The following is a 25,678-nucleotide window of genomic DNA, read 5'->3' on the forward strand; positions in this document are numbered from 1 at the left end:
GGCAGCTGATCCAGCGAGGTGGGACAGTGTTTTTGAGCAGGGCAATTTCATCCTTAACACACTGGCTCAGTTGTAAAAACTCCCCCCTCTCTGAAGGACATACTGGGACATTCAGAGGGGTGAAGGTTTTCATCCCTTCTGATGGGGCATAATTAGCTCAACTACAATGACTGAGAGACAGCTGCCCTGTCTTAACAGATGTCATAAACCATCAAAGATCTCTGAAGTGCCCCAGACTCATTTCTGGAGCCTTCCACCAGAGGACTGCATATGATCCAGTGTTGCAATAAACCACAGTTTCGTAACAGACCGTGCAAACTCCCCCTTCCAGGGGAAGGTCATGGACCTTCCTGCACAACCCCAAGTGTATATTAACTCAGTGAAGTCTGTGTTTCATGGGCATCACCCAATGAAATCAAGACAGTGATCACCATTTCAACCAACTGACATCAAAATGGCAACAATCAAGGTCCATGTCTGGATCCACAGATGCTTACACCTTTCTACTCTTATCCTTTCTTTCTCTTTCTTTATTTTCCTTATATGTTTTCTAACATGTTATTTCTATGCTTTTATATTGTTGCATTTCTGTAGATAATAATAACCAAAATGGTTGCCCATCTCCTTTCCATTGCATCCAAACTGGGGAGTTCGCAAACAAATATGCATAAAGATGGATAGACAGATAGACAGACAGACAGATAGATAAACACCACTATAAATCTTCAGAGGCTGATCACAACCACCCCTTTCCAGGGTCCCCACTCTCTAGGCCCCTGGGGGCCCCCGGTCTCCAGGGTTCCCTTTTCAGCATTCCCGGGGATCCAAGGGCTCCCCATCTCTCCAGGCTCCTTCCTTCTCTCTCAGGGCTACAAGGCGATCCCCCTCTCCAGACTCCTGGGGGTCCTCCCCCCTCCATGCTTTCCCCTTTCAGGCTCCTCCCTCCCCTCTAGGCTTCTAGGGGTTTCCCCTCTCCAGGTTCCCCACTTCAGGGTCCCGGCGGGTCCCGAGACTCCCCCCTTTTCAGGATCCCTCCTCACCGGGCCCCCTCCTCTCCATTCTTCCTCCCCTTCCAGACTGCTACGGGTCCTCAAGCTTCGGTATGGCCCCTCTCCACTGTCCCCATTCTGGGGGTCCCAGTGCTCTAACACCCCATCCGGCTCTCCCGGGAGAGTCCCCAAAACCAGTGTCATACCTTCCCCCCCGGCCATCGGCAGCGGCGAGCGCCACGCCGGTCTGGGCTGGCGGCGGGGCGGGACCCGGGAAGGCGCAGCCCCAGCAGGCGGGGGATTCCCCGCCCACCGCCCGCAGGCGCCACTGGGACCGCCCTCCCAAAATAACACCTCCTGGAGACCCCGCAGAATCCCCCCAGGGGGCTTTCGCGGGTCAGCTTTGGAATCCTGCAAGGACGAAATATTCCCCCATCCCCCGAAAAAAAAACAAGAGACCCACACCAAGATATTTGGGGTGAACTTGAAATATCTCCCCCCACCAAAGAAATGGTTCCAGGGACACATACCTCCTCCCCCCAAGATATTTGGGGCGAGCTCCCCCTCACCAGTCACCCGCGGGATGTAGGTGCGGAGGCAACGCTCCCGAGGGGAGGGGCTGCGCATACACTGAGGCGTGGCCCCGTGAGCTTCATTCTTTTCCGCTTCCTGCTCCTCCTCCTCGTCCTCTGTACTCCCACCTCCTTCTCCTCTTACCTCCGTTCCTTATCCTGCTCCTTCTTCATCCTTCCTCGTCCATTCCTTTTCCTCCTCCTCCCACAACCAGCGCCCACCCTTCCCTCCAAAACCCATTCTGTCCCGCAGGAGGAGCAGGGATGGAGCTGGGGCAGGTCTGGATGGACAGCGCTGGGCTCTTGGCTGCTCCCACCCGCTGCGGCAGAACACAGAAAGGGGAAAAGCAGAGGAAAACAGAAAATCGGTGAATGGAGATAAAATTTTGGGGTTTATGGCCTCTCTAGTCGGAGACTTCCACTCCTTTATGCTTATCTCAGGAGTTAGGAGATCTTGGAGGGGGGAATGGAGAGATCGATGGGGGATTCCAAGGGATTTTGGAGGAAGGATGAGAGGCTCTGTGAGCCCCTTCCTGGGACTCAGCAGTCTAGCTGGAAAGCCTCAGGTGCTCCTGGGGCCCTGGGCTTAAGGCTTGTCACCACCTTCTACTTCAGATGGTAGTTCTGGCAGGACCTTGACTCCTTGTGCCTCTTTCTGGAACCAGAGGACTTGTACAGACCTCTTCCAGATGGGTCCTAGAGGTGTTCCAGGACCACAGTGAAGCCTTTCCCATAGTTTTGGCATCCAGAGGGTCTCCCCAGTATGGATCAACTGGTGCTTGATGACTTTGGAGCTTCTTCCAAAGCTTTTCCTGCAGTCCTGGACCATGTAGGATTTGGTGGTGGGTTGACCCTGGCTGGATGCTGGGTGCCATCAAAACTACTCTTTCCTTGCTCTCCACATCTGGACACAGGAGAGAAAATAAAAGGAAAGGCCCAAGAGTTGAGATAAGGACCAGAAGAGATCCCTTGACCAACCACAGTTATGGTCAAAACAGACAGCCTGGAACTAGGAACTGAATTTATTACAAACCAAATCAGAGCAGGATAATGAGAAATAAAATAAATCCTAAAAACACCCCCTCCCTATCCCACCCTCCTTCCTGGGCTCTCCCTCCTTCCTCCAGCAGTGCAGGGAGATGGGAATGGGGGTCATGGTCAGTTCATCACACCTTGTTCCTGCTGCTGTTTAGGGAAAGAAGTGTGAGTCCTTCCCCTGCCCAGCATGGGTCCCCCATAGAGCCTCAAGTCCTTCCAGCAAAGTTGTCCCAGTGTGGGCTCTTCTCTCTGCAGGTTTGCTGGTCTTTGCAGGGTGTCTGCTCCAGCACAGTCTTCCCAAGTCATCACATCCTTTTTAAAGCATCCACCTGCTCCAGTATGGACTTCCCACAGGTTCACAGCCCTCTTTTGGGCATCCAATCTCAAGGGAATCTCTGTTCTAGTACCCCGGAGCACCTCCTGACCCTCCTTCTCCACTGACCTTGGTGTCTGCAGAGCTGTTCCCCTCACATACTCTCTTTCTGCTCTTCTCTGCACCCAATTCCATGTGTACAAGAAGGTTTGGGGTCTTTTTTTCCTTCTTAAATATATTATCACTACCATCTCTGATGGGGTCATCCTTGGCCAGCAGCAGGTCCATCCTGGAGCTGGCTGGCATTGTCTCTACTAGACATAGGAGCTTCTCACATTAGCCACTCCTGTAGCCCCCTGCCCCCACTACCAAAAGCTGGCCATGAAAACCCAATACAGTTCCATTGTTTCCATGATGCCCTGCAGTGTCATAATGTCCCCTGGGAACCAGGAAACCCTGCAGGGTTGTGATGACACCTGGTGCAGGTGGCTCGGGGGCAGCTGCAGTGGAGCTGCAGGTTGAACTCTGGGGGGAGTCCAGAGAGACAAGAGGCCATGAACTGTTGACTTGGCACAATAAAGGGCTCAGAGGCCTGTGGTGCAGCCCAGGGAGGGACATTGAGAGATACTGCAGAAGCAAGAGCTGAGACTTGAGACCAGGGCACGTTTGAACTGTGAGAGGATAAAGCCAAGGGGTTCCTTTGAAGGGAATCCCTCCTGGGAGGCACCAGCTGGGGCTGTTTCTGGGTTACTGCACTGTGAACCAACTGCTTTATGGAATGAAACAGCTGAGACTGCCATGGGAAACCTGGGGTGGAACCAGTGAGGAAATCTGGTCTGACTCTGAGAGTGGGTGTTATGGGAGGGTCCTGCAGGTCCTGTCAGGGCACTTCAGCCATCACAGTGAACGGGCTCTGATCCCAGCAGAGAAAGTCTCTGGCAGTGGGAGTATGATGACCAGAGAGTCTAATGAGGAAGACCCATTTCCCAGACCTTGAAGTTTCCTTAATACATGGACACTGCAGAGGAAGTTGTAGTCCAGTGTCAAGCCCTACACTGCTTGACACCAACAGTGTCTTTTCTCATGTATCTTTTGTGAAGACAAAAGGGTTTGGTTTTGAAATTAGTAACACTTCAAATGACCTGTTTATTCATTAATAGCAAAATCACATAGAAGCAATTTCCACTTGGTGTGGTACTACAGAAACCTGAGCACCATCCTTACATTCAAGCTGGCTGATGAATGGCCTGGCTGGAGAATGGCCAAGGCAGTTTAATACAAGTTTTAAAAAAGAAAAAGAAAAGCCCTCTAAACGCAGAACTGAAGCTGAGCTCACTCCACTAGTGAGTGAGCCCCCCCCCCCCACCCGAGACATTGAGACATTGTCTCCTCCTGCCAATTGTTGTAACTGGGTTCTCTCTTACAAGAGAGAAGAGTCACTTCTAGAGAAACTTAATCTTTGGCATGTGTTGTAAACATGCCTTCATTAGATGTCACACTGTACAAATCTCGCCCCTTGTTTTTTCCATCTGGAAATTATAGAGCTGTTTATTGAGAAGGGGGTTTTTAATGCTGATCATGGCACAGTGGGAGGCTTCAGCTCCCTTGGGCTACTCAAATTCTTCTCAGATGATCATTAAAATACTGATTATCACCTGAGCATAGCTGGAGCACTTAACTTCTGAGTAACCACCTATTCCTTCTCCACCCTGACATGCTGGCTGCATTATCAGTTTATCTGATCCATTGTATACAATAATAAATATCTTATAAATTCTCCAATCTGGATTAAATCCCTATTTAACAGTTCCATATCCCAATTAGTCCACAGAATGGAGGGAAACAAAGAAATACAGGATCACTGTTTCTACTGATTAGTGATTCATGAACAGGAGAGATTCATGAATTTCACAGGCCACTGTGTTTCAGCCATCCATGTCACCCTGTTATTTTTAAATATTTTCTAATTACAAGCTTCCAGCTATATCATGGTGCTCACCTGTGGGACACAACTCAGTGAGATGCAGATTATGAAGGAAAATTCCTTCTCATCTCCAGCTATAGAAGTTTGATCTCAGGAAGGAGGCTAGAGATGACTGCTGGGGATATTTGTCCTCAGAGACACCTTTAGCTCGCAGGCAGTTGCAGCGAGGCACTCGGAATGGGCCCATGCGAAGTAGAGACTCAGTTTACCTCTAGTGGAAAAAGTTCAGGCGATGGTGAAGAGAAAGAGAGCGGGTTCTGCCAGAGGGTAAAATCCAGAGTTTATTCCAAGGTGACACAGTTCTGAATCTCAGTACAGCTCCGACAGACTCCGACCGCATGTTTCCAGCACCTTTTAAACTCACCGGGAGGTGGGAGGGAGAGGATAGGTGAGTCACCAACCAGGTGGGAGGGGGAGGGTTTCAGGGGACAATGACACCTGGACAGGCCAATGACTCCAGGTCTGAAAGGCATCTTTTGAACTTCTGCCAATCACACGATGCCCTAGCTGGAACTTGACAGACAGCAATTAGGAATAGGGCGGGGGGAAACAAGGAGGAAGCAGAGCTTCACACCACAACAAAGGAGAAATTATACATTTATGCAAATGCTCTAAAGCATTGTTACTGCTTAGAGTCCTGCAAACCATGGGCCTTTGCAAGGGTGTTACTTGCCAAAATATGTAGCCTGGGTTCTCCACATGCCTGGAAGGTGATGGCTGACACTGCTCTTCACTTCCCATTTCTTTCTTATTTGGAAGGAATGATCTCTGAAGTCCATCCCAAACAGATATTTGCCATCTACTGCTTAACACTTGTAGTATTTCTCAGTAAAAAAATACCTTGGGCAGTGCTGTGATTTAACCCCATCCAGCTTCAAAACCCCTCACAGTTGCTAGCTCATGCTTCCCCCAGCAGGACTGGGGAGAGAATTGGAAGGGTAAAAGCTGGAAAACTTGTTAGTTGAGATTAAGACAGTTTAATACAGAAAGCAAAAACCATCACACAAGCAAATCAAAACAAATAATTCATTCACTGCTTCCCAAGGGCAGGCAGGTGCTCAGTGCCTCCAGGACAGCACAGCCCCATCCCATGGAATGGTGACTTGGGAAGACAAATGCCACCACTGCAAATGTCCCCCCCTTCCTCCCCCTTCCCCCTACTTTCTATCCTGAGTATGATGCCATAAGGTCTGGAATATCCCTTGGGTCAGATGGGATCACCTGTCTTGGCTGTGACCCCTCCCAGCTTCCCATGCACCCCCACTCCGTCTCCACTGTGGCCATATAAGGGGCAGGAAAGGCCTCAGCTCTGGCCAAGCTCAGCAAGGACAAACCCACGTCTGTGTTCTCAGCCCTGTGTTCAGCACAACCCCAAACACAGCTCCACCACCACCCATGCAAAGGAAACTGAGCCACCCCAGCCAGAACCAGCACAGGTGCTCTGAGGTCTCCACACGACCTCACCTTCTCTAGGCTAAACAGCCCCAGCTCTCTCAGCCTATCTCCATAGAGAAGATGCTCCAATCCTCTTACCAACTTCATGACGTCCTCTTTACTTTCTCTGACAGCTCTAAATCCTTCTCATGTTGGGGACACCAGACCTGTGCTCAGGATTCCAGGTGGGGTCTCACAGTAGAGTAGAGAGGCAAAGTCACCTCTCTCGATCTGCTGGCCACGGACCTTTGGATGAAGCCCAAGACTCAATTGGTTTCTGGGCTGGGAGTGCTCACTGCCAGCACCTGCTGACTTTTGCGTCTACCATCACCAGGAAGCCTTTCTCCACAGGACCACTCTTGATTGTTTCTCCATGCAGCCTGTTGGTGTGTTTGGGAGTGCCATGACTCTGGTGCAGGGCCTTGCACTTTGCTTTGTTGAACTTCATGAGGTTTTCATCAGCCCCACCTCTCAAGCCTGTCAAGGGCCCTCTGGACTGCCCACCCCTTCCCTCCAGTGTGTGCTGCACCACACAGCTCAGTTTCATCAGCAAACATGCTGCAGGTGCCTCAATCTCTCTGTCCACATCACCAACATAGATGCTGAATAGTACTGGCCCCAGTATGGACTCCACTCGTCACTATTCTCCACATGGACAATGAGCCATTGACCACAACACTTTGCATGCAGCCATCCAGACAGTTCTTTATCAATCAAGTGCTCCATTCATCAAATCCATGTCTCTCCACTTTGGAGACAATGATGTTGTGAGGGACAGTGTCAAATGCTTTGCACAAGTTTAGACAGAAAACATCAGCTGCTCTGCCCCATCCATCAATGCTGTAGGCTGGCCATAGGTCACCAAATCTGTCAGGCATGATTTCTCCTTTACAAAGCCATGTTGACTGTCACCAATCACCTCTTTCCTTTCCATTTTCTGGGAGCTGGGGCTGTACATGGTACTGGTGGTACTGGGAGCACATCCAGGTGTGGGTAAGTACTGGAATGTTGGGGGACACAAGACAGATGATGGACTTTGGACCTGGTTAACATAAGAGATTTGATAACAGGATGCCTTGGCAAAAGCAAACGGAACTTTGAAAATTAGACGTAGATAGCAAGAAGATTTAATTAGACAGGTTTACTGGAAAAAGAAAATCCTATTAAACTCTGCAAGCAAGAGATGTTGTTATATCCATGTTTGTATATGTGATTTCAACCTAATCATTGTAGAACACATTACTAGTCTCCCTAAAATAGTATATAAGTGCTTGTATCCCACAATAAAATTGGATTCGGATCATTGAGTCAGTCTCCCCGTCTCTCTCCATTGCTGACAGGTAAGGAGCTCTTAGGGGAGCTCAGATCCATGATGTGGGGAATGGGAGGGAGCTGGGACCTCAAACAGAGTTCAGGGAGCTTGAAGGTACTATGGAAAAGGCATAGGAGAAGGGTGGAAAAGAGGAAATGAGATGGTGTGAAGGGGGGGGTCTCATGACATCCTCCCTTACCTCTACGAACAGTTCCCTGGGGCGCTCAGGGTGCAGCTGCAGTCAGATGGCAACAGGGGTGGGGGGATTAATGCTTGGGTTCATCACCCTTCCTCTACCTGCATAAGGTGAGCGGAGGCGGGGGGAAATGAGGGGCATTCCTGGAGTGTCTCCTGTGCATGAGAACTGCCCCAGCTCTGAGGCTGACCATGGAACTGGGCTCCTAATTTTGATGGTGGGTTATTGAGATCGCTCTTACCTCCTCCTGAGCTCACCTCCCACAATTGAGTAAGCCCAGGAATTGCTCCCACATGAAAGGTGCCAGGACAGAAAGCTGTTGCCGGTCTTTCCCTCTTTCCCTCCCCTGGGCGGCCATCACCAGCACAGCAACAATGGGCCCAGGTGTTGTACTTCCCGAGAAAAGGCACTGACATTCACTTCAGAAGCCCACCAGCAGAACTTGGTGCCACCCATCTGTGCAAAAAGCAGAGCCTGCAGTAACCACAGATAGCCCTCTCCACGTCGCTGTCTCTCTTGCCATCCTGGTGCACCTCCCCATCCCTCTTTTTTTCTCACGATCCCATTTTCTGGCTCTTTCTCTACCTCCTTCTCTCCTACCTCCTGCTTTTCTCTTCTCTCTTTTCTTTCTGTCCTTCTGGGGCAGGCCAGGTGGGACCTGTGACATGAGGGGTGACCTGACTAATAGTTCCCAAAGAGATAGCAAGGGCCTTCCAGGGTACTTTCATTAGTGCCTATGTTGGGTTTGTGTGGCCAAGTTTTGGTGACAGGAGGACCTACAGGGGTGGCTTTTGTGAGAAGCTGCCAGAAGCTTCCCTGTGTCCAGGAGAACCAACACCAGCTGGCTCCAGGACAGACACACCACTGCCAGGGTGGGTCAAACAGACATGGCAGTGACACCCCAGGGATAATGGATTCAAGGAGGAAAAAGTTCTTGTGCAGGTGGAATTGGGTGCAGAGAAGAGCAGAGTGGGAACATGTGAAAGGAACAGCTCTGCAGACACCCAGGGCTGTGCAGGAGGGGCAGGAGCTGCTCCAGGTGCCAGAGCTGAGATTCTCCTGCAGCCCCTGGAGGAGCCTATGCTGGAAGAGGGGGATGCCCGAAAAGAAGGATGTTGAGCCCGTGGGAAGCCCGTGCTGGAGCAGCCTCCATTCAGGGTCCTGTGGATCCCCGGGCAGAGGAGCCCACGCTGGAGCAGCTTTGCTGGAAGGACCTGAGGCCGTGTGGGGACCCACGCTAGGGCAGGGGAAGGACTCCCGACTTCTGTTCCTGAGCAGCAGGAGGAGGAACGAGGTGCGATGAACCGACCATAACACCCATTCCCATCTCCCTGTGCTCTGGAGGGAGAAGGGAGAGCCCGGGAAGGAGGGAGGGGTCGGGGACGGTGTTTATAGAATCCATTTTACTTTTCATTATCCTGCTGTTATTTTGACAGGTAATTAATTCAATTCCTATCTCCACCAGTATGTTTTGTCCGTGAGTGCATTCCCTGGCCCAGCCGGCGATGCTGGGCCCGACTCACCCAGCACACGGACGGCCCTCCTGGCTTCCAGGGCACGGCTGACTCAGATCCGCATGGGCAGCGACCAGGATCGCCAGGCCCCTTGCGGCAGCTGCTCTCCAGCTTCTACTGTCCCAGTCTATACACACAGGTAGGGTGCCTGGAAGAGGAGGAAGAAGAGGAGAAGAAGGGATGAACAAGGAGAAGCAGGGGGAGGACGCATGAAGGACGACGAGGAAGAGTAAGGATTCACCAGAAAAAGATGTAGTCGGAGGAGGAGGAGGAGTAGGAGGCGGGAAAGAGAAAGGGAAGAGAGGCAGGAAAAGGAGGAGCCAAATGCCCACAGCTCGTTCTAACTGCAGGACTCCCGTCTCGGGAGCATCGTTCCTCCCCTCCGCATCCCGCAAGTGACGGGGGAGGGAGAGCTCGCCGCAAATATCATGCGGCGTTCTTGGTCGAGTTTTTCTGGGAGGGGGATCTTGGGATCTACCGGGAATCCAAAGCTAAGCCGGAAATGCCCCTTGCGAGGATAGGGGAGGGTCCCCGGGCCGTGGGTTTTTTCTGGAGTGGTCCCGGTGGCGGCTGGCCTCAGAGCCCCGGCGGGGCCGCGGGATGCCGGGCTCCCGGGATGCGGGTTGGTGTTTCTGCTCAGGGCCCGCCGCCTCCATCGTTAGCCCGCCCTCGTGGCCATCGCCCAGTGCTGGCGGGGGGATGGGACACCGGTTTTGGGAGCCCTTCGAAAGAGCCGAGGTGGGGGGGAGCCCCGGAGAGAGGCCATACAGGAGCTGGGGGATCCCCAGCCGCCCCTGGAGGGGCCTCGAGCACGGAGAGGGAGAAGCCTGGAGAGGGGATACTCTCGGGAGCCAGAAACGGAGCGCCCAGAGAGGGAGGACCGTCGGCAGCCAGGGGAGGGCGATGGGTTGGAGAGGGCTCCCCCAAGGAACGCTAAAGTGGGAAACCCGGGGCGGGGGGGGAACTCTGGAACGCCCAGCATATTGAAGCAGGTAGTGAGATGAGAAAACACCCACAGGACTTCCAAAATCCTTGGTATCCCTAAGCAGGGGGACCACGGTGGAAGGGGAGGGACATGACCCGCTGGACCCCCAGCAGCCCAGAGAAGAGTGACCACCAGAGCCTCAAAGTGAGGAGACCTCTGGGATTCTCGGGACCCTTGGCATCCTAGAATGAGGATCCCCAATACACAGAGGAACCCCAGCAGCCTGGAGAAGGGGAACCATTGAAACACCAGAATGGAGAAACCAGAGAGGGGGACCTCCTTGGAGATTTTTCTCTGGCAGAATCTTGATATTTTGAAGTTTTTAGGAGATGGATCTTGGTATTTTTATTGGTTTTTGGGCTAAATCTTGGCCATTTGTAGTTTTTCAGGCTGAATTTTCTATTTATTTTCTATTTTAGAGTGGGTTTTGGCTGAATCTTGGGGTTTGGGGGGCTGTGTCTTAGTGTTTTGGGGACTTTTATAGAGCCAAGATGCCCAGCGACTTCTAGAGATGGACTTGGGCAGGACAAATCTCCAATCCAGCACACTCACCTCTTGTTTTTTCTGCCAAAACTAGGATTTATTTTCTCTAACTTTGGCCAGATGGAGGAGGAGACTGCAAGGATGAGGAAGATGCTCTGGGACACCCAGGCAGGTGAGGAGGAAATCATTGCCCCTTTCCCTCTCTCTTTTGCCTCATCTCCCAGCCCAGCATTGCCCCTGGCTGCAGGACAACCCCAGCTGTCCTGCTGGCTATGAATTTGGGGGGACGTCTTTCCCCTTCCCTCTGGCACAGAGGCAGATCTCCTTCCTCTCCTTTTTCCTTCTCCCTTCTCCTTGTTTCTCCCTCCCCTTTCTTCTGCTTTTTCCTTCCTCTCCTTCTTCCTTCTTCTTCCTTCTTTTTCTTGTTCCTTCTCTTTCCTGTCTCTCCTTCCTCCTTTTTCTTCATGCTCCTTCCTCTTCCTTTTCCTCATTTCTTCCTCTCCTTTCCTCCTTCTTCCCCTTGTTTGTTCTTTCTTATCCTTCCTCCTCCTTTTTCATTCCTCCCTTTCTTCCTTCTTCTGCCTTCCTCACTTCCTCCCTCTCCCTGTTCCTGCTCTTTCTTCCTTCCTATCTCTCCTTGATCCCTCCTGTTCTTGTTCCTTTGACTCGCTCATTACTTCCTCCTTCGTCTCTTTTCCCTCCCTCTTCTTCTTCCCTCTCCCCCAGGGAATGACCTGCACACAGAGACCAGGGAAGACAAATCACCTTGTCAGAACCTTGTGGAAGAGGCTGTTTTAAGCAGCTCCACTGCACAGGACGTCTGCAAGGAGGAAAAGCCCTGGAGATCCCCCATGAGGCACGGCTTCAAACCCAGCCCAGAGAGCTCTGAGGAGGAAAGACCCACCCTGTGCTGGGAAGACAGCCAGAGCTCAGAGCTGGTGATCCATGAGCAGCTTCCTGATAGGGAGAAACCCTACAAGTGCTTGGACTATGGGAAGACCTTCAGCTGGAGCTCCCACCTGATCCACCACCAGAAGATCCACACTGGGGAACGGCCCTACACATGTGGGGAATGTGGGAAGAGCTTCAGCCAGAGCTCTGACCTGGTGGTCCACCAGCGCCTTCACACAGGGGAACGCCCCTACAAGTGCTTCAGCAAGAGGTCCAGCCTCACATACCACCAGCGCTTCCACACTGGGGAACAGACACACATTTACACATTTGCTTGGAATGTGGGAAGAGCTTTATCCAGAGCTCCCACCTCATCAGCCATCGCCGGCTGCACACCGGGGAATGGCCATATAACTGTGGGAAGAGCTTCAACCGCAGCTTCAGCCTTGTCATCCACCAGCGTGTCCACACTGGGGAGCGGCCCTACGAGTGCCATGAGTGTGGGAAGAGGTTTCAGATCAGTTCTGATCTCCTCATGCACCAGCGGATGCACGCCGGGGAAAGGCCCTTCCGCTGCACTGATTGTAGGAAGGGTTTCCTCCATAGCTCTGACCTGGTCAAGCACTGGTGCATCCACACTGGGGAGAGGCCCTACAGGTGCTTGAAGTGTGGGAAGAGCTTCACCCAGAGTCCTGCTTTGGCCTCACACCAATTGACCCACTGGTAAGAGAAGCCCTACAAGTGCTCCAACTGTGGGAAGAGCATTGGAGGATCCATGCTGGGCAGAGGATGGGGGTGACCCATGTTCCTGGTGATCCACACTGGAAGACGTCTGACTTGTGGTCTCCACATCCTTCTGGTTCCCCATAGGCACCTGGATGAACAGAGGGGCAAGAACATCCATTGGGACACAGACTGATGTTGGAAATTCATTGGGAAGAGTAGATTTGTTGACTTTAGACCCCAAAAAATCTCATCTGCTCCATCCAATAATTTCTTCCTCTCATATCAAGCAACATTGGATGATACTTGGGATCATTTCCAACCTAAATAATTCCATGATTCTAATTCTCTCTGGCCCATGGGTGTCTTGCGCAGCCAAGTGGTGATGGACTGGGGCAAAGACCAAAATTTTGAACACAGTGGGGTAGAGACCCCTCTAAAAAAGGCTCTTCCACCCGCCCAAGCCAACTCCGTGGACACTCACATGATGCTGACATGTAAATCTTTTTATTTTGGCCTTGATTTTCTTTTGATTCCTGTTTATCCCTTAAAAACATCCAAGGTTGGGGTAAAAAAAATTGAATAAACCTCTGAACTGCCAACATTTTACTGAAATTTTGGGATTCTAGAGGATGCTTGGAGAAATGTGGGAGAGTTTTCTCCATTGTTTTGCAGTCCAAATAGAAGAGGGATCAATCTGTTACATCAAAATTACTAAATCCCACTGAAAATGGCTAAATCCCAACCTAAAATACCTCAGTCCCAGCCCTTAAGGACATGATTCCACCTCAAAATGGCTCAATTCCACCCCAAAAATTATGTGATCCCACAGCACCCTCAATACTCTTAGGAGGGGTGGGATGGAGTGTGACGGGGATTAGGAGAGGTGGGATGTGAATTGGGAAGGTTGGGATGGGGTTTGGGGTGGACTGGGATGTGGATTGGGAGAAGTGGGATGGAGTTTGGAAGTATGGAATGGGGTTTGGGACAGGTGGGATGGCATGGAGGAAATAGGGCTTGGAAAGGGGATCTTCATATCTAGGAGGGGTGGGATTGGGATTGGGAGTGGTGGGATGCCGGTTAGGGGCTGGAATGAATTTTGGGAGGGGTAGGAAGGGATCTGGAATAAGATAGCAAAAGATAGGGGATGTTAAGGATGAGGGGACCATGTCCCTGAGGGTGTTTCAGGGTATCCCCCAAATCTGTGGAGGTTTTGGGGTATCTGCCATTCCTGAAGAGATTTTGGGATATTCCTCAGTCCTGAGGGGATTTTTGGTTACTCCCCTTCCTGAGTGAGTTTTTGGTGTACTCAGAATCCTGAGTGGGGGGTGGTGGGAGAGGGGGGAGACATGTGACTCTGGCACTTGGAAAAGGGGCTCCGCAGGGAGCTGTTCAGGGAGCCCATTTTGGGGAGGACCCTGTTGCTTTCTGCTAGTTTTGAGGTGTTATGAATGGCTTTTGGGAATATATTGCTCATTTTCAGGGGCTGAGGTGACTCTCTGCTATTCTCGGGGGCTGCGGTGATGCCCCCTCATTATGGGAGGATGAGGTGATCCCCTTTTGGAGAGGATCTTGCTGTTTCCTGACAATTTTCAGGGTTATAAATGGCTTGTCTTCATTTTATAAATGGTCTTGCCCTCATTTTGAGAGGTTGGGGTGACCCCATGGTTCCTCTGGTGGCTGAGGGGTTATAACCGGCTCGTGGGGGTCCCCCAATTGCAGGGCACCCCCTTGGGCAGAGGGTGTCCCCTTACTGCAGTCCCAGCCCTGTGGCAGCGCTCAGCCAACGATGACTCCCCCGTGTCCAGGCGGACCCCCAGCGCCCAGCGCTCCCACCCGCAGCCCCCCTCGGCCCCAGCGCCCCCCGCCAGGGCAATTTGGGGAGGGGAGAGGTGGGGGCACCCAGGCCGGGCCCGTCCGCGCTGTCCCCGCAGGGCCGGAGCATGGCCGATGCTCCGCGCTGGTCCCGTCTGGGGCTGGGGCTGCTGGGGCCACTTTGGGGACCCCCCCTGCACAGGGCGGCTGTGCCTGAGGCTGGCGGCACCACCCAGCGCTGGGGATCAAACAGCTGGGGACAGCTGGGACTGCATTGGGGACAGCTGGGACCGCAGTGGGGACAGCTGGGACCACATTGGGGACAGCTGGGGCCGCACTGGGGACAGCTGGGGCTGCACTGAGGACAGCTGGGGCCCTTCTGGGGACAGCTGGGGCCGCACTGGGGCCAGCTGGGACTGCACTGGGGACAGCTGGGACTGCATTGGGGACAGCTGGGACTGCACTGGGGACAGTTGGGACTGCACTGGGGGCACTGGTGGCGCTGGCAGAACCCCCGGCTGCGGGCGTGGAGCGCTCGGGGGAACGGAGCGGGGGTGGAAGCGGGGAAAGCAGGGAGGGGGACGATGGGAAGCAGTGAGGACAGGACAGGAAAAGGGTGGGTAGGACCTCCCCACACCCAGAGCGGGATATGGCGGGCTGGGGATCTGAGGGTGATGGGAAAGAGGTGGAAAGTTTGGTCTGGGACCCATAAACGGAGTGGGAGGGATATGGAATCCACAGAAGTCAGTGAAAGGGGCACATCAAACCCCCAAATTTAGTGGGAGGTAGGTGGCAGCCCCCAACCAAGTTCTGGGGAAACCTGGAGATGAGAGGTATGATGAGAAGGGAGTGTGAGAGGGTGGAGAGGAGAATCTTTTGACTTCCAAACTGAGTGTGAAGGGGCTGAGTTCCCAATACCGAGCGGGGGGGGCGGGGGGGGGGGGGGGGGGAGGTTGGGAACACCCTGAACCTAAACTGTAGGGGGAGCCGGGGATTCAAGGGACGATGGGATAGAATGGGAGAATGAGGAAAACTGGGGGGTGGGACAGTGGGCAGGGACATCCCGGGGGAGTCTTGTACCTGGATGCTCTGCCTGAATGGGGTCAAACAACTCGAACGATGCCCTGTTTGCAAACATGCCAGTGGTAAATGACGAAGGAAGTTTCCACTGTTTTTGGCGTTGAATGACAGTGAGATAAGATACAGGAGATCTGTTAAAATACCGGGATAAAGGAACAACCAAGTGATGACTTATCCAAAGCTGCTGAGCTGGCACAGACTGACAGTGCAGGCCTTCAGACTGTTACAGCCCCATCCCACATTTTAACTGCAGAGTCTCCTGACATATCCAGTTCGTAGGGGGAGAGGGATGTGGAGATTCTTCCGTGGAATAAGGATACCCCTCAAGGACCGGAGCTCCCAGTGCTGTGCGAGGCAGGGAGGTGCCAGCACCTGTTTGGAGCTGGGGATTGTGTGCGGGGCTGGGGCTGGATAACAAGAAAATGTCATGGAAACAGGAATTAAACTCTTTAACTCTGTAAATTCGCTATTAGAAAGCAGGGTATGACTCCCCCTATCACACACACTCAGCTATCTCTCATATTTGTTTGTATTGATATAACTAATATATATTAATACATTTCCCAAACTCATACATATATGCTAAACATTCCCCTCAAATTATTTTACATATTTAAATCACTTCTTGGAACTCATTTATATTAGAGTTGGGGTCATTTAAGGGTCTCTGTGGTCACTTGGGGAATATCCCATTCCTCAAATTATAGCTGTTCACCACAGGTCTCAAAAAAAGAGCTGCTGCTTGAATACATCCCAGCTCTGCATATGGATCATCAGGTCTCTGCACAATGTGGCTCACTGTGGATCATCCAGTGTGTGTCCTCCAATGGGTGAAGCAGTTGGACCAATAACCAAAGCTCTTCCCCCCTCCCCCCTGCTGGGGCTCCTTTATTGATGGGTGCAGTGTGAGGTTAAGGCAGAGCTGCAGAAGCTCCTCCCATACTCCCAAAACTCAGGGTTTCACCCAGCTGTGAATGTCTTGGTGGGTGATGAGATTGGAGCTATAGTTGAAGCTCTTCCTACAGCTGGTACAGCGGAAGGGCCTCTACTCTTGTGTGCATCCCCTGTGCATCATGCCTGAAGAGATCTGAGCTATTCTGAAACCTCTTCCCACACTCGGGACACTCTTAAGTCTGTTCCCCAGTGTGGATCTTCTGGTGGCAGATCAGGTAGGAGGTGATGCTAAGGCTCTTCCTGTAAGAGCCGAAATGAGGGATGCGGGACTCCAGGCGGCTCTCCAAAATGCATTTTGTTCCATCCAAGACGTTGCAGCAGTCCAGGGTGGTGGGTGACAGAGCCTGTGCCTACAGCTGGCAGCTCCAGCTGCAGGCAGGCCTGAAGACCCTTTGGTTTTGGTTACATTGCATTATATACTTTTCTTTGCTTGAAATCTTAATACAGTAGAACCAATCTATACCTGAACTATTGTCTATAGCCTATCATAACTACTATAATTACCATATTCATGTTACTATTCTTCAATAACTAAAAGTCAGTACATTGCAGTTTAAGCTAGGAGTTGTTTTTCAGTTGTCGTGGTTTGAGAGGAAATGAGTTTTTGGGATGGTGTGGTAGACCAGTGGGTGTTCAGATTTTAATATTGGCACCTGGTTTGTCCACTGAGGGCATGCATACGCCTTGGAGAACACAGGGGGTTAAAAGCTGTGAACTCCCAGGGGAAACACTCTTTGGGTTCCAGTCCTGGAAGAGAACAGACCTTCCCCTGCGGGCAGGGGAGGGGAGCCATGTGGCCGGAGGGAGGTAGGCCAGGCCTGGGCTGAAGGGTGGAGGAGCACTGCAAGGCTTCGGGCAGCCCCCCTCCCCCCGGAGGGAGAGAGAGAGAGAGAGAGAGAGAGAGAGAGAGAGCGAGCGAGAGCCTGTGCCTGTGATAGTGTGATAGCGCGGCTGGCATGAAGGAGAAGGTGGGGGGGGTGCCCAGCAGGGCAGCCAGCCATGGGAGTTCATGAACCGAACCGGCAGAGCCTGGGACTTTTAACACTTCTTGGAATGATGGAAACCTTGCAAATGCTGATTCCTCCTGGAGTTGAGGAGATAGAGTGGGATAGCAGGAAACGGGCAAGTGAAAGATATTGAGAGAAGTTGAGAAGAATCCTAGGTGGGAGGAGATGATGAAGTGGCCTTTGGCTGGACTTTTCTTGTATAGCCATGCCAGAACCCTTGAGTTCTGGTGACACAGAGACTGCATTCTAGGGGGAGGCAATGGCTCAGAGCCAGGAGAGTGCAGTGATGTTTAGGTGTGTGAACAGAGACGATGGGTGAGGAGGGTGGTGGTGGTGCCCTCCGTCTTCGAAGAAGAAAAAGAGGAAGATGATCTCTGTTCAAGAGACCCCTCAGCCCCAGGGGGTGAAATATGGGGGGGACAGGTGTCCCAAAAGGAGAGAGACTGTGTTCTTTTTGGAACTGGACAAAACATCCTTAAAGGGAAAAACCCTAGAAGCAGCTCTGGTCCATGTGCAGTGGTGAGAGCACTGGACATGGAAGGAAGAGGTCACGATGGCAAATGTTCTCCGGGCAGTGCCATATGTGACACAGAAACACGAGAAGTTTCGACTGTTTCCTGGGGAAGTCTGTGGTGCAAGAGGGACTCCTCTCTTCTCGAGGAATTGAGAATTGATTATCTGAAGGGTGGTGATGGACTGAGAGTGGGTGATCTAAGGGCTGGTAACGGAATTGGAAATTTGGTGGGGAGAGGAGGAGGAAATTTGGAAGGTTTTCATCCTGTGTTCTGTGTGTTTCTTTTGTAGTTTTAGGTTAATAAAGTTTTTTTCTTTCATTCTTAAGTTGGAGCCTGCTCTGCTCTGTCTCTGATCACATCTCACAGTAGATATCAGGGAAGAGGTAGTCTCATGGGGGCACTGGCATTGTGCCAGGCTCAAACCATGACATCAGTTTTCTTGTAGAGGAAAATTCTGAGACCTCTTTTCTACTTGTCACATCAGCAGGCTTGTTTGCCTATGCTATCTTTCTGCTTGGTAAAAACATCTCCTTGTTTGAGGTGGGTTTATCCTTTGCTCTAAGTCATAAAAACCCCTTCTAACTAACATACCCTTTGCCTCCTTGATTATCCAGTAAGACTAGCTCAGTAATTCTTTTCTTTTATATCAAAACTTGCTTCCATCTCTATTCCTTCATCTGACTCTATATTTAAAAATCTTTCTACCAAGCACACATATCTGTGAGACTTTCTTGTCAAACTTTCATCCTTCCCAACATCTTCCCACATTCCTGACACTTGTAGGGCCATTCCCCAGTGGGCAAGCACTGGTGGGGGATGAGGCTGGAGACATCAGTGAAACTCTTCCCACATTCCTCACACTGGGTGGTTCTCCTGTGTGGATCCTCTGGTAGCAAATCAGGCAAGAGCTCCATCTAAAACTCTTCCTGCATTCCCCACAGCTGTAGGACTGCTCCCAGTTGCCCGGATTTGGTGGGTGAGAAGGCTGGAACTCCAGCTGAAGCTCTTCCCACATTCCAAGCACTTGTATGGCTTCTCCCCAGTGTGCAGGTGCTGGAGGGTGATGAGCTTGGAGTTTCAACTCAAGCTCTTCTGTACTCATGGCATTTGTAGGGCTTCCCTTACTGGTGGTCTGTTGGTGTCTCATCAAGGCAAAGCTCTGGCTGAATCTTTTCCTACATTCGGGACATTCATAGGGCCTCTCCCTGGTGTGTGCCTCCTGATGCCTGATGAGATGTGAGCTATTCCAAAACCTCTTGCCACACTCGGGATACTCATAAGGCTTCTCCCTGCTGTGGAAGTGCCAGTGGAAGACCAGGTGGGACTGTGGACAAAGCTCTTTCTGCAGTCAGGGCACTTGAAGGGCCATTTCACCATATGCAGGTGCTGGTGGGTGAAGAGCTCGGAGCTCTGGAAAGTCTTCCCACATTGCCCACATTGCAGGGACATTCCCCAGTGTGCAGCTGCTGGTGGGAGGCCAAGGTGGAGACAATACTGAAGGTCTTCCCACATTCCCCACATGGGTAGGGCCATTCACAGTATGGATGGGTGGACAAGGTGGGAGCTCCAGCTGAAACTCTTCCCACTGCTGGACCCCCAGGTCAGAGCTCTGGCTGAAGCTCTGGCTGCCTTCCTGGCACAGGGAGGGTCTTTCCTACTCAAAGCTCCTGGGCTGGATTTGCATGCAGCCCCTCCTCATGTGGGATCTCCAGGGCTTTTCCTCCCCATTGGATTCCTGAGCCATGAAGCTGCTCAAAACGGCCTCTTCCACAAGGTTCTGCTGTGGGAATTTGTCCCCTTTGGTCACCATCCACAGCTAGTCATCTGGGGAAGGAAGGAAGAAGGAGAGGAAAGAACAAATAGAAGGAAGAAAGAGAGGATGGAAAAACGAGAAAGAAAAAGAAAAAGAAAAAGAAAAAGAAAAAGAAAAAGAAAAAGAAAAAGAAAAAGAAAAAGAAAAAGAAAAAGAAAAAGAAAAAGAAAAAAGAAAAAGAGAAAAAATAAAAAAAGAAGAAAAAAAATAGAGAAATGAGCAATGAGGCAAGAAGGAGGAAGTAGAACAAAGAGAGGAAGGAACGTAAAAAAAGTGAGAAGTAGGAGAGGAAGACAGAAAAGAAGAAAAAAGGAGAAAGGAGGAGGAGAAAAAGGAACAAAGAGATGGAAGAAACTTGAAGGAACAGGAGAAAAAAGAGAAGGGAAGGAGAGGAAGGAAGAAGGAAAAAGCAGAAGGATTTTGTTCCTGAGAGCTTTAAGAATAAACCCCCAAGTAGTAGGTTGTTTTGTGGTATCCCCCAGTCTTGAGTGGAATCTTAGGTATACCCGGTTCCAGAGGTGAACACATGGTTCTGACACTTGGAGTGGGGCCCCTTGGAGAGCCCGTTTTGGGGAGGACTGTGCTGCTTTCCACGAATTTTGGAGATATTAAACAGGTTTTGGGGGCTTCCCCTAGGAGGGGAGTTCGCGGAGGGGGCAGGTGGAGGCTGCCCAGGCCGGGACCCCCCGCGCTGTCCGGCGGGGGCCGAATGCGGACGGGAGCCCCGCGGGGCCCGGTCCTACCCGGGCTCGGCCGGTGCCGCCCCGCGCTCTGCACTGGGCCGGACCGGTCCGGACCGGGGCTCACAGCCGCGCGGGCCAGGGCCACGGGAACCCCCAGTGCACGGCGCGGGGGACGGGGCCGCACTGGGAGTGCTGGGGGCACGGGGAGCCTCCGCGGCTGCGGCGGGAGGGAAGGGGTCACAGTGGAATAGCGGGAGAAGCGTTGGAATAACGGGGCGTGGAACGCCATTCTGAGGTAGACGTGGGGTCGGTCATCCGTAAACCGTGGTGGGAGGTAGCTGGAGTTTGGAGGGACGTCAGGAAAGGGTGGGAGAGGGGAGATAAGGGGAAGTGGGGCAGCGGGAAAGAGGTTCCTATGGGGATCCCCAGCTGTCCTCCCTCACTTGAGCCTCGGAGCTGCTCCTTCGGGCTTGGGAGGAGGGAGGCGGATCCACACTGCGGGGGGAGTCCCCGAGCTCCCGGTCAATCCCTGTGGAGGTGACTGGGGGGGGGTTGGGGGGTTACCCCATTCCGTAGCCAGTGCTGTCCTGAGGTTAGGGTTAGGTTAGGGCGGCCGTGGTGCAGACGGGGAGAAAGGGTGGCAAAGGAGGAGGAAGAGGAGGAGCAGGAGCAAGACCAGGAGGAGTAAGAAGTAAGAGAGGGGATAAAAAGGGAGGAGGAATCTCGGGGTCCACCGCTCACTGTACCGCCCCCGGGAGCATCGTCTCCTTCCTCCCAGCGTTCTGCAGGTGAGCTCGCCCTAAATATCTCCGCATCCCCTGCAGGTGGGTTTTTTTTGGGGGTGTCCCGCTGGCGGCTGCCGGCAGAGCAGCGGTGGCGGTGGGCGGGGGAGTGCGGGGTCCCGGAGCCGTTTGGCGATCGCATAGTGCCGGCAACGTGGGAGAGCCGAGGGGGAGAACCCTCCCGGCACCCTGAAATGGGGGCACGGAGGAGGCAGAATCCCCGGCAGTCTGGGACGGAGAGGGGAGAACAGAGCGGGCAACGGAGGAGCCATAACCGCTGGCAGCCTGGAGAGAGGGAGCCTGGAGACGGGTGTGTGGCAAAATGAGGCTGTGAAGAGCCAGTGCTCAGAGAGGAGACAGAAGAGCCCTGCAACCTTATTCGAACAAAGGGAGAGAGTCCACTAGGGCATACCCCTGTCGGGACTCTCCTCATAAAAGGAGGATGCAACCTTCTTTTATCCTAAACTTTTGACCGTGTACTGCCATCTTTGTTTCCCCATTGCCCGAGGTACAGCCTTCCCGAACCACCTACTGCATATTCCCGTAAAGCTCTGAAGTTCAAACTGTCTGGGTTCTGCAACAAAGTCATACAGCTTGATGTTCATGAAGACCCCCACACACCTTCTTTTAGAACCTGATTGGTTCTTTCAGACCTAGTCTTTTGTGAAGACATTAAGACCCATTTCTCTTATCAGGGGGACCCCTGGGACCCCAGACATGCCTAAGTAGAGAGTTAGGGGAGAAAGGACCCCTGGGACACCTCAAACATCTCTAAACAGCACCCAAGAAGAGGGGAAGCCCAGAACCCATGGGACCCCCTAGAAAGGGAGAACTCCTGTGAGGGTTTTTACACTGAGTCTTCATGTTTCTGAGGCTTTTAGATATACAAGATGACCATATAGATATATATGAAATGGACTGGGGTAGGAGGAACCCCAATCCAATGAGCTCATACCTTGATTTTTTTCACCCAAAACAGAATTTGTCATTCCCAAGCCTTGGCTGGATGGAGAAGACTGTGGGTAAGATGCTCCAGAATACCTAGGCAGGTGAGGAAGAAGTCACTGCCCCTTTCCCCCTCTCTCCTTCTCCATCTCCCAGCCCAGCATGGCCCCCAGCTGCAGGACAACCCTGCTGCCACTGCCATCTTGCTGGGCACAGACTGGGGGGATGTCCTTCCCCTTCCCTCTGGCATGGAAGCAAATCTCCTTTCACACCTTCTTCCTTCTCTCGCTTTGTCCTTTTTCTTCCTTCTTCCTTCTGCTTGTTCCTTCCTCCCCCAGGCACTGAGCTGTGAACGGAGACCAGAGAGAACAAATCCCCGTGGCAGAACCTTATGAAAAAGGCCATTTTTAGTGGTTCCACAGCACATGAAGTCAACAGGGAGGAAAAGCCATGGAGAACCCCCACAAGGAGGGCCTGCAAACCCAGCCCATGGTGCTCTGAGGAGGAAAGACCCACCCTGTGCCAGGAAGGCAGCTGAGCTCTGACCAGGTGGTTGACCAGTAGCTTCACAATGGGGAGAAACCCTACAAGGAATTCTTTGAATGTGGGAAGAGCTTCAGCAACAGCTCCAACCTCCTCATCCACCATTGGGTGCACACGGGAAATGGCCCTGTGAGTGTGAGGAATGTGGGAAGAGCTTCACTCAGAGCTCCAGCCTGAACTGCCACCAGAAGATCCACACGCGGAACAGCCCTAAAAGTGTTTGGAATGTGGGAAGAGCTTTATCCAGAGCTTCAGCCTGATGTGCCACCAGAAGATCCACACTGGGGAATGGCCCTGCCCATACTTGGAATGCAGATTCAGCCTCCTCTTCCATCTGATCTACCACCAGTGTCCATGCTAGGAAACAGCCCTGTACACTCTTGGAATGCAGGGAGAGCTTCAGGTGAGGCATCTGCCTGGTCTGCCACCAGAGCATCCACACTGGGGAACAGCCCTACATGTGCAGGGAATGTGGAAAGAGGTTTAGTGACTGTTCCAACCTGATCTGCCACCAGAACATCCACACCAGGAGGAGGCTCTAAGAGTGTCCCAAGTGTGGGAGGAGCTTCTCCTGCAGCTCTGCCTTGATCCAACACCAACAGTCCCACAGGTAAGGGAAGTCCTGCAAGTGCCCTGCCTGCAGGAAGAGCTTTGTTCACTGCTCCAAGTTCACTCATTAGAGGACCCACGTTGTGTTATCTATGGCGACCATGTTGGGATGTGAATCAACCTGGTGATTCAAGTTGATCACAGACATGGTAATCCAGCACTGGCAGAGACCAAGATTTTGGAGACAATTTTGTGGGAACCCCTTCTACAAAAGGCTCTTTCACCCACCCAACCCAATCCGACCCAACCCAAACCCACAGATACAATGCTGACATGTAAATTCTTTAATTTTGGCCTTGATTTTCTTGTAATCTATCCTTTAAAAACACCCCAAACTGGGTAAAAATAAAGAACCTCATCAAAGATGTGTAAAACCGCACCATGTTACAGGGATTGGGGGGGGGGGGGAATTTTTAGTCTGGGGGATATTCAGGAGGATTTGGGGGTTTTGAGGGAATTTGGAGAGTTTCCTCCATTGCTTTGCACCCCAAAAGGTGAGGGGTTCTATCCATCACCTCAAAACCACTCAATGCCACTGAAAGTGTCTACATCCCAGCCCAAAATGGCTCAATCCCACCTCAAAACTGGCTCAATACCACCCCAGAAGTATTCAATCCCACAATGCTTCAAACCCTGGAGGGGAAGGAAGGGGATGGGGAGGGGTGGGATGTGAATCGAGTGAGGTGGGATATGGACTGGGGCAGATGGGATAGGGATTGGGAGGGGTGAGGTGGGATTTGGGAGAAGTGGCATGTGAATTGGGAGGGGTGGGATAGGAATTAGGAGGAGTTGGATGGGGTCTGAAATGAGACAGCTGAAGGTTGGGGATGATGAGGCCCCGGGGGGACCCCGTTCCTGAAGGGTTGCAGGGTATCCCCCAGTTCTGCAGGGGTTTGGCTGATGACTCACCAGTTGCCAGGCAGACCCGCAGCGCCCAACAATCCCCACGTGGACCCCACCTGAACCCCCCTCACCTTCAGCACCACCCAGGAGGGGAGTTTGAGGAGGGGGAAGATGGAGGGACCCAGCCTGGGCTCCCCCACACTGTCCTGGCACTGGTAGCTGCGGTGGGGACCGAGTGTGGACAGGAGCAGCCAAGAGCCCAGCGCTGCCGAAGCCCAACCTGCCCCAGCTCCATCCCTGCCCCTGCGGTGGGATGCTGTGGGTTTGGGAGGCACAGGAGACCAAGGATGGGTGCTGGCCTGGGGAGAAGAGGAGAAGGGATGGAGGAGGAGGAGAAGGAGGGATAGAGGAGGAGAAGATTACCTGGCTAAAGCACACCAAGAAAAAGGAAACAAAAATCCAAAATCAATCAATCCAAACTGAAATAAACCCAAAACTATTTATGTAGCTCATGAGGTTCTGGGTGAGGAAGAGGTGAGGGGAAAAAAACCAGAAAAGGGTAAGGATAAAGAGGAATATGGAAGACCCCACTGCTGAGTCACAAGGGTCAGAGTAGACACCTGTGCAAAACTGAGCCTGGATTTCAACAGTTTATGCTTAAAGGCCCAATAGCACTTAACTTAAACTTAACAGCACTTCATTGAAATTTAATCAGTAACTTCACATAGAATTTATTACACCACAACAGGAACATATCTGACTTATTTTAAGTACTGACATATTTTAATCTGACATATTGTAAGTATTTCTGACTCCAGGAAAGCAGCACTCCCAGGACATTTGCTACGGCATATGCAGCGTCACACACGTATGGACAGAAGCAGTCTGTACAAGGTCCCTGAGGGAAATTCCCCTGGAATCCAGTGGATTCACAGAGGCCCCAGCACAGGGAGGTCACTGTCGCAGCTGCTGCAGTTCAGGAGAGTTCCAAGGGTGTAACGTGGAGTCGGTGGTCAGAGACAGAGACACACTTTGGAGTTGCAAGTGGCAATAATAGAGAGAGCTTTATTGTTTGAACCCAGCTTTATAGAGGGGGTTTGAAAATGCCCCAGTCTAAACAGCTCATTGGTCTGATCCTACCACCTCTCAGTTCTCTGACCAGTGAGATGTCTGCAGCTTAGGGTGGAATGTGACTGGGTGAAACTGCCCAGCTTGTACCGTAACTCAAGGGTCTCACTCAGGGCTGCTGTTTATAGGGCCCAAGGGATGGGCTTTAGTCACAGACATTTTCCATCCTGGCCCAAGCTCAGGCCGGTGACTTTCTGGGAAAGGTTGAGAACTAAAATATGATCCCATTTGGGATGTTATTCAGGCAAAAAAAAAAAAAAATTCTAAGGCTGTTGGAGCTTGTTGGACAGCAGCAGTCCCTGGAGCAGATAGTGTTTGAGGTAAGCCCAAAAGGAGCTGAGCCCAGGGTTTGATCATCAAGGCCAAGGCCAAAAGCCCATTTCTCAGATTATGGTTTGGCTTGGTGAAGCGTGGACAGACTCTTCCCCGAGTGTGTCCAGTGATGCTTCGTGAAATCTGAGCTGCTGCAAACCTGTTTCCTCATTTCCCACACTTGTAAGGCCATTTCCTATGTGCCAGGGCTGGTA

General features: G+C 52.1%; 2 long non-coding RNA genes and 1 pseudogene across 4 annotated transcripts; 2 read left to right on the forward strand and 1 right to left on the reverse strand.

Moving 5' to 3' along the window:
- Positions 1-5,151: 5,151 nt before the first annotated feature.
- Positions 5,152-22,287, reverse strand: LOC132340629 (uncharacterized). 3 transcript variants are annotated; one of them, XR_009489943.1, is made up of 3 exons: positions 22,039-22,287; positions 9,362-9,500; positions 5,152-8,294 (listed from the first exon to the last, which is right to left on the reverse strand). It is a non-coding gene; the product is annotated as an uncharacterized LOC132340629 (long non-coding RNA). The 3 variants fall into 3 exon arrangements; XR_009489942.1 differs by lacking the exon at positions 22,039-22,287 and adding an exon at positions 9,594-9,651; XR_009489941.1 differs by lacking the exon at positions 22,039-22,287 and having other exon boundaries at positions 9,362-9,587.
- Positions 9,678-13,036, forward strand: LOC132340562 (zinc finger protein 239-like; annotated as a pseudogene).
- On the forward strand, positions 20,889-23,554 carry LOC132340664 (uncharacterized). The gene is made up of 3 exons (XR_009489981.1): positions 20,889-21,089; positions 22,063-22,132; positions 22,367-23,554. It is a non-coding gene; the product is annotated as an uncharacterized LOC132340664 (long non-coding RNA).
- Positions 23,555-25,678: the final 2,124 nt, after the last annotated feature.

The sequence above is a fragment of the Haemorhous mexicanus genome, chromosome 32 (assembly GCF_027477595.1).
Source record: "Haemorhous mexicanus isolate bHaeMex1 chromosome 32, bHaeMex1.pri, whole genome shotgun sequence".
Lineage (NCBI taxonomy): Eukaryota > Metazoa > Chordata > Aves > Passeriformes > Fringillidae > Haemorhous > Haemorhous mexicanus.